This window comes from Ixodes scapularis, unplaced genomic scaffold (genome assembly GCF_016920785.2).
Source record: "Ixodes scapularis isolate PalLabHiFi unplaced genomic scaffold, ASM1692078v2 PGA_scaffold10__122_contigs__length_95168666, whole genome shotgun sequence".
Taxonomy (NCBI): Eukaryota; Metazoa; Arthropoda; class Arachnida; order Ixodida; family Ixodidae; genus Ixodes; species Ixodes scapularis.
This window is the reverse complement of record NW_024609836.1, coordinates 80,967,944-80,976,500: the sequence shown is the minus strand read 5'-3', so window position 1 is coordinate 80,976,500 and position 8,557 is coordinate 80,967,944.

The window sequence follows — 8,557 nt, the reverse complement described above, 5'->3', positions numbered from 1 at the left end:
GCACAAACACAGCAAAACATTACCTGAATACTTTTAACGGTTGTTTCGAGTAAATAGTCTTCCCTTTAGCCGTCAGGGAGTGGAATCAACTTGATCCTACAATTACTAAAAGCTCCACCCTCACATAATTTCAAAATCCGATTTTTTTTTTATGGAGTTTGTATGTAAAATATGGGTATTTTAAAGTGAATATAATTTTTGTTTCTTTGCCGTTCGTTGGACTTTTATTTGCATTTTTTTTTTCGTGCATGATTTGATGGTTAGGCGGGAACATTAAAATATGTTTTGTGTATAATAATTCTCTAATAACCAGGCTCGATATAAAGTGGGCCGTAAAAATCGCCGCCTGCACATAGCGATCTAAACTTGCCATCAAAGGCGTATTTTTACAGGTCGGTTTTATCCTGTAAAATTACAAAGCGTAGCTCCCTTTCTGTAAAAAAATCTGGCCAAAAAACTTACCTGGGTCAACGACGGATGGCAACGCAGGCGACTGAGTCGAGTGGCGGAGCGCATTTGGCACGTACAGTGAGTCCATAGAGTGAGTTGTCCATAATACGGAGACAAAAATGCATGCATTTTCCCAGTTTGTCTCCGAAAGTGGTATCCATATTAGAGAGTTTTAGTAGACCGTGTTTTCCCCTCCGCTACGAAGAAACCGTCATTGCGCCTGTGCGCCGATGGCCTTGGCTGTAGAGTTCCGGGTAGCAGAGGGGCGTAGCGGAGGGGGAAACACGGTCTACTAAAACTCGTTATTAACGGGGTCCAAATTAACGAGACATGACTGTATTGATAAATGGCACTACCTCCTTATCGAGACTGCTAAGGATGACCGTGGTCTATTAAAATGAACGCAATCTTTTATTTCATTCTTTAAGGCGAAAACACTAACTGTCCCATGGAGCGAGCCGACGTCATCAGCTTTGAAGCCGCACCAAACGGCACCTTAGCTCCTTTCTTCAAGTGAAGCTGGCTGCCAGCTTTGAAACCACGCAAAAACTCTTGCCAAACGGCACCTAGTTTCCCCGATCCCAAAGGAGCGGAGTGAAACTGATGGATTTCGCCTTCAATCCCATTGGCTGGCGTGCGTCATAGTTTCAAGGAACGAGGCTCCCATTGGCCGCTCCGCGTCATCTTTCTTGACGTCGTCCGAGACGCCGTTCTTAACGTCGTCCTCGACGTCTCATCCGAGAGATCGTCCTCGACGTCGTCGTAGAGGTCGTCCTAGACGCCGTATTTAGCATGATCTCTAGAACGTCGTCCTCGACGTCGTCTTACACGTCGTCCTAAACTTTAATACGTGTAAAAACATTACTCGAAAAACATTTCTCTTGCCGGGACTATAATGCTTTCGCCTTCCTACACTTAAGAAGTCTTGAGTGTCCTCCTGTAAGTTTTTTTTTTAAATTTTTTTATGAATGGTTCACGACGTAATCATTGACGTCCGCGCGACTGCCGCGCGCCACTTCGAAATAAAGTGGGTGTTTCATCTCTATGTAATCGTTTAATCTTCTGTCTCTGTGCAATCGTTTAATGTTCAAGCTGTTTCCTCACCATCACTGCAGCCTCGTGTGTATGTCTCGTCCTGTCTCGAACTAGCTCAACCCAACCCGATAATTACTTCGTGGGTACAAATGCGAATGTTTGCGTGCTGCCGCTCCGTGTATGCGCGGCGTGGGTTTATCTGCTTGCTAGGACGACGTCTAGAATGACCTCTAGGACGACCTCTAGGGCGATCTCAAGGAAGACGTCCTAGAAGACGACGTCAAAGATGACGCCTGTGAACGACCTCTAGGGTGGTATCAAGGACGACCTCAAGAACGGCGTCTAGGACAACGCCAAAGACAACGTCTAGGACGACATCCTAGAGAACGACGTCAAAGACTACGCCTAGAACGACCTCCAGGAATATATCAAGGACGGCCTCAAGGGCGACGTCTAGGACAACGTCGAGGACGACGCCAAGAACGACGTCTAGGATGACCTCAAGGACGACCTCTAGAACGACGTTGAGGATGACGTCAAGGACGGCAGGTCCTTCAAAGAAGGTGCGAATGTGGACTGCGTACTGCAGCTCCACATACGCGCGGGGCGCATAAGCACGGCGCATTCGAAGCCAGGTACCGTATCGCGAAGAGCGTGGGAAGTAGGTAAAGGATGCCATCGCATTAATATAATAACCCTTGCGGCTCTTATCCGCAGTTAAGGTCTATACTTATAGGGAACGAAAAGTCGCGCAGTTGCATAAAACGCACCAACAAAACTTCCGAAAAAAAAAATAGCGACTTTACACGGGAATTTACTGCACATTTTCGTTTTTCGCTGAAGCTTTTAACCCCCTCCCCAAGCGTAAAACAAACATTTTTTTTTGCGACAGGGAGCGGGTGTGAATGACTTGACACAATTTAGTTCCAACTGCTTATCGTCTTTTTTTTTTTTTTTTTTCCTGTTTACGCGACGACAATAATTCGGAGTTCAAAGTGGGCGGACGAAACGTGACGAAGCAAAGTTCCTTCGACGGTGCGCGCAATGATATCGGCGCTTCTCATCGTCGCTATCTCATTTTGTTGCATTCCGAGCGCGGCCAGTTTGCTCGAACATTCGCAATTCGGCGCCCGAAGTGGACGACTTCCATCGCTCTCAGTGTCAACAGCTCGGACACGGTAAGGCTGCCCTTTCCTTTCGACGGGATTACGTGTTGGCAATACCGCGCTTCTCGCTTTTGAGCTCGCTTCAACAAGCGGCGGCTGCTTGCCCCTCTGGGACAACTGCCGCGGTCGTCGAACCCGCGCTCCCGAAACAAACACGGTGAAGGCCGCCGGTTAAGTTCACCTGCGTAGCTTTGAAGGCAGCCAATCACAACGCCGCTGTCACACTGCTCGTGCACCATACAAAAGACGCGGTGTTGGCCGCGGAAACAGCTCAAGCATATTCGAAGTATGTTTGCCTCATGCACTTGTGTGCTTCCAATATGTTGTACGACCAACACAAGAAAGAAACATGCCTCGGACAGAGTCCGCGGACTGTCCCTTGTGTGACGCAGTGTGAACGCGGCTTTACATTTTTTTTTATTGGTTAAAAAGCGCAACAGGAGAACGGACAGAAAGGAAGACACAGACACAGCGCTGTGTATTCCTTTCTGTCCTTTGTCCATTTGGGCTTTTTTAACCATTATGAGCCACCAACTCCCTTAACACTCCACCCTCGTCAATTACATTTCTTTCCTTGCGCTAAGCATTCGACGTTAGTCCGTTAAATGGAATAAATTTTAATTTATATGTAAACCACCGTTTTCTGCATAAACAAAAAACAAACAAAAAAAACTAGCAGGCTCAGCTATTTGCACGAGCGCTCGGTTTCCGTTGGTGTCTGCTCACGAGAGCGCAGCGTACGGATCAAACGCAGGCTCTGAGGTGCCGTGGAAGCTTGGTGGAAACTACGCTAGCCCTGACGCACGATCTCCACAGCCCGTGGATAAATGTCAATGGTTATACCCTTTGTAACGGGTGGTTAACTTGCGGCACCTAGCCTAAGTCTAAAAAGAGAAACCCAGCAATGTCAGCACGCCCATGTTGGTCGCTTCGAAAAACGAGCAGAGCACGCGCCATACGCAGGAGCGCTGAAAATGACACCGGTCAGGGAGTGAGTTTCTGGAATGTTCTATGGACCAATAAAAACCACAACTGGCCTCTGGCTGGTGTTAAAACCGCTGAGTAAGCCACGCTTCAGGGTAACGACACCTCAGCCATAGATGGATGCTAGGGCTGTACCCTTCAAAATGGGCGGTAGCTTGCTCCATCTTGTTGCTTAGGATCGCTGTGGCCAGTTTCCCCAAGCGTTCACAGAAATCGCAGGAAGAACGGGTTTTCGGCCTCCAGGAATGCTGAAACAAGCCTCGACAGACGATATCGCCTAAGCTTTCTCAAACCGGTATATACAAAGCTCGAGAAGGCGCGCATGAGCGAATTGTGCACAAGCACCGAAATGGCGGCGCCTACGAGAAAATCGGCGAATGAAGTGCCGATGCACTAGGCGTATCTAGTTGCTCTAGCTGGTGTCATTTAAAACGTTCTAACGTATGGCGCATGTCTTAGCCAATACCACCAAGAAGACAAGGCTTAGCGCGGCGCTATGCGGAGAGCAAGTTCGTCTGCTTCTTTTGCGGGGGTTTGGTGGCATCAGAACCGCAAGCTCTGATTGGCTCTGATTGAAGGGCCTCAAAGCAAGCTGCCTTGAGGTCTACCCCCTATCCTTCAGTCAGAGCCAATCAAAGCTCGGCGTCTTTCTGACGTCAGCACAACCCCTGCAAAAAAAGCAGACGAACTTGCACTCCGCATAGCCCGCCGCGATGCCAAGACGGACGCGGACGGAGCTCCGGCGTCTGTGCCGCTTGGGGTGGGCCGGGAATCCACAAACGGTGACGTCATTCGTAGGCCTTGTTTTCTAGATCGCATTGGCGAGGCTGCGTATTTATAAAAACACTGGAGAGGTGCATGGGCGTTGCTCACAGCCGAAAGATTTCTCGAACTCTGCGCAGCGACTTCGCCCGAACCGCATGCTCAACTGAGGATCCAGCGCAAGCATGGAGCTTCCGGACAAGTCGAGGCTGGAGCCCCGCCATGGACCCGAGCCGCCGGCGCGCTGGTCGCCGACGGATCTCGAGCCCTACCCGACGGCTCACACGAGGTTCCAGGAGTTTGTGGCGTCGGGTGGTCGCGTGGCCGGCAACCCTAGTGTCGACTACGCCGGAGGATGGTCGATGTCGCAGCAGCAGCAGTACGGGGCCGGGCAGCAGCAGTCCTCCTCCAAGTGAGGCGTCTATCGCACACGTCTCGCTAAAGGCTGGTTCACAGACACTTGCGTGAGTTGGACCGAGTGCGACTGCAACGGCTTGCGACGTTATCTTTTTACGAATAACTATGACACCGGGGCGGTTGTGAGCGGCCATAGCAACCCGTCGCCATAGCAACCCGTTGCCATAGCAACCCGTTGCCATGGCAGCCCGTAAAAGGATTAACGTTGCAAGACGTTGCAGCCGTACTATCGCAAGTGTGTGAATCGCCCTTAACGCTCTACATGGACCGATAGCTAAACTAAAACTCCCTTTTTCGGTTCGCATAAGTGGACTACACATCGCAGAAAGCTGTAGCTCCGTGCGAATGTGGCGCTAGGGGTGGTTACAAAGTGGTAAAGTTTGTTAATTTATGTATTTTTTAAATTTATTAATGCCCACCAACAGCAACATGCCTTCCCGGTGGTGCGTCGCGACGCAGACGAGAATGAAACAAACGCACGCACATCAACCACTAACAGTATACACACAAACATACCGAAAATAACAAATAAAAGTTAGACAACATGACGTTCCCTGTATCAAAAGGCAAACCATGAAACGAAACAAAATTTGTCTGAGGCCGCGTCTATAGACCTTGTATTTGTTGAACTACAAATTGGCGTTGAGGACGTCTGTGGCATTTATTTCGGTGAAAAAAACTTGTCAATGAGAAATACAATTTTAATTATTTTTTTTAGTTATGATTGTTACAGGCATTCACATTGCTATTTCGCAGTTCGACTCATATTTGTGCTAAGTGGATGCGATATTTTATAGTTTTGATGGAGCGCAAGGTAGTAGTTTGAGTAGCACAGCTCTACGTGGGACGGGGTGAATGTCCCCTTACGCCCGAGTCTCACTAGAGCGACAAACAGAAACAACCGACACCGACAAGCCTCAAGTACGCGTAGCATGCACGCGATGGTACCTTTGGCAAGCTTTCGGTCTCCCGGTGCTCGGGAAGTAAGCGCGAGTGATCGCAAGCCTGCCAGAGATACCCTTGCGTGCACAATGCACGTGTTTGAGGCTTGTCGGTGTCGGTTGTTTTTGTTTGTCGCTCTAGTGGAACCCGGACATTTAGCACGCAGCTCCACAGTGGCGAAGCGAGAAATGCAAACTCGGAAGTGTTCATTCTGTGAATGTCGCTTCCCCGCAGTATACGGGTGTTTAATGTGAAGCGCACTTGGCGAAACAAACGAGCCCGCTCAAACTTCAAATGGACGTGAGAAATATGTCGGTACGTTCGAGTAACGTTTGTGTTCAATACGACGATGGGCGAACATCTAGTTCACCATTCGAATCAATGATCTAAACCAACAATCTGACAGTGCACTGGTGAGTGCGTCATTAGTTGCGGTATCAAGCGTGAGAAACGCACTTTGGGCGCGATGTTGGCGCAAATATCTCGTATCTTGGCCACAGGTCGCGGAATGTATCAGGCATGGGCGTACCAACCCAGGGGGACAAGGGGGGCGTTTCCCCCCCCCCCCCCCCCCAGTTCTCAAAGTGTGTGTGTGTGTGTGGGGGGGGGGGGGGGGGGCGAGGCATGTGTTTTGCCCCCTCTGAAACAGCCGTCACCGGGCAGGGCAAACACTGGCCGGCGGCGCCCAAGGGGTACCGATTCGGCACCGCCCCCCGACCCTAGGGGGGGGAGGGGGGGAGGGGGGAGGGGGGGTCGGTTGGCTCGGGTCTGGTTTGCCCCCCACTCAAAAACAAGTTGGTACGCCACTGGTATCGGGGTGAACAATTTGGTTCAGCTTACCGGAAATAGTGCAGCGGTATCATACATAACAGCAAAGGATCCTATTTGGAGCTAGGCACGTACGGCCTCTGGGAAGTGAGCCTGATTGGCTGACTTTTAGACAGAGCTATTTGCTCATCCAGGATCGGTCAGTGAGACTCTTGTATCTCTAGATCTGGCGGTTATGTATCTGCGACTGCGAGACGGTTCGTATCATGTAATTCAAATAGAATACGGTTCAATCTGGGATAGCTAGAACTTGCGTGCTGAAGAAAGTCCGGTCGTTGGTTCACATGTCTTTGGAAGTGATACCGCCGCATAAAGCGAGTATTAGTTTTGTTCGATCTTTCATCACGCATCCTAAAGCTGCGGTTACACTTTCAGTACATCGCACAAAAGACAGTCTGTTTCTTTTGACACTGTCTGGGACGTGTCTTCCTTCTGTCACATTGCCCATACAAAAGCGCTCAGCATCAAAGCATGCATGAGTATGCCACTAACTGGCTTCGAACGTACTTCAGGCGAGTTGCCAGATACGAAATCTGTCATTTTGTCTACAGCGAACACAACCGTGTTCTTTGTTTAATGTATGAGCAGTGTGACAGCGGCTGTAAAGTTCGTTCACGGCTTGCGCACAGTGCGCAGGGCTATTGGTGCGTCGCGTCGGGCGGCCAAACGGACCAAGGGGGCCCCCTGTCCTCGGACCAGTCCCTCGTCAGCCCTGAACTGACCGAAGGCTACGACGACTCCTTCATCTGGAACCTCCTGGAAGGGGGGGAGGAGCCCAAGGCTGAGGTACGCTACACGCCCGCCTACCAGGCCGGGATTCTTCTTCCGCCGATGCAAAATCTCTGTGGCCAAAGCCTGTTTTGGGGCGGAAACTCGCACAAAAGCCGCGTGACTTCGTCTCCCCGCCCTTTTCAAAAGTGTACGCCATCTGGTCTTTGCTGCGCCGATTTTCCTAGTCCGTCTTTGTTTGGACACGTACTCTGAGCTTGTATTGGACATGAGTGCTGCTTTCAGCGTTCGGCGAGGATTCGTTATCCAAGTGTTGGCTCGAGGGGAGAATTGTGACGAAGTGACGGTGTACTCCGTCGCAGGACGTGACCACCGAGACGGCGTCTTCACCGTGGCCGGAGTCGTCGTCTTCGCAGGGCGTCACCACGTCTCCGGAAAGCTACCCGGAATCGCAGCCTCAGCCGCCAGAGGGCGACTTCCAGTCGGTGCCTTCGGACACTCCAATGTGCACCTCGACTTGTTGGGCGGTCAGTTGGGGGCGGGGGCACCATTGCGCACGCGCGATCATGGGCAGAGCGGGCTAGAACATCGGAAAGCGCTTTGGCGTCGTGTCACATGTTAAAGCGGATAGGGAATCATTCATTGTGTCTTGGTGTAGCATATACAAAAAAAAAGTCACCCTATTGGACAAATCACAACACCAGAATCCCCAAGTTGTGAGTTAATTGAAACAATTTATCGCATTTTTTGTTACCGTGCTAGCTACGATGCAGAAAAAAAGCAAACTCGAAAGGACATTTGCATGTCTCGATAACCGGCCCTTCTATGTGGCAAAGCTGCGTGGTGCCGGAGACGAGGCGCACAAAGGAAAGGAGTAACAGCTACGGAAGCTCTCGTTTGTTTCTGAAAGACTTCTGCTTGTAGATAATAGACCTCCGTGTTTGTAAACAGTGCCGTGTTTAAAGCGTTCAAAACTAACTTTAGCACCTTTATTATAATTTATTTTTCTCCTTCCTCTTTTCTTTAAACCTCTCGTTTGACCTCCCCATCCCTCTCCTCCAGCACAGAAGAGCCAACAGGGAAAAATTCCCAGATAAACCTCCCTGTCTTCCCCTCTGTTCCTCTTTTCTTGGTGTCGTTGCTTCCCCCCTAGCACACGACCGAGTGTTGGTGGGATAGCCATCAGGAAGAGCAAGACCACCCCCCTTTGCATGTCCGATGTACTCTCGGCACTGCGCATGCGC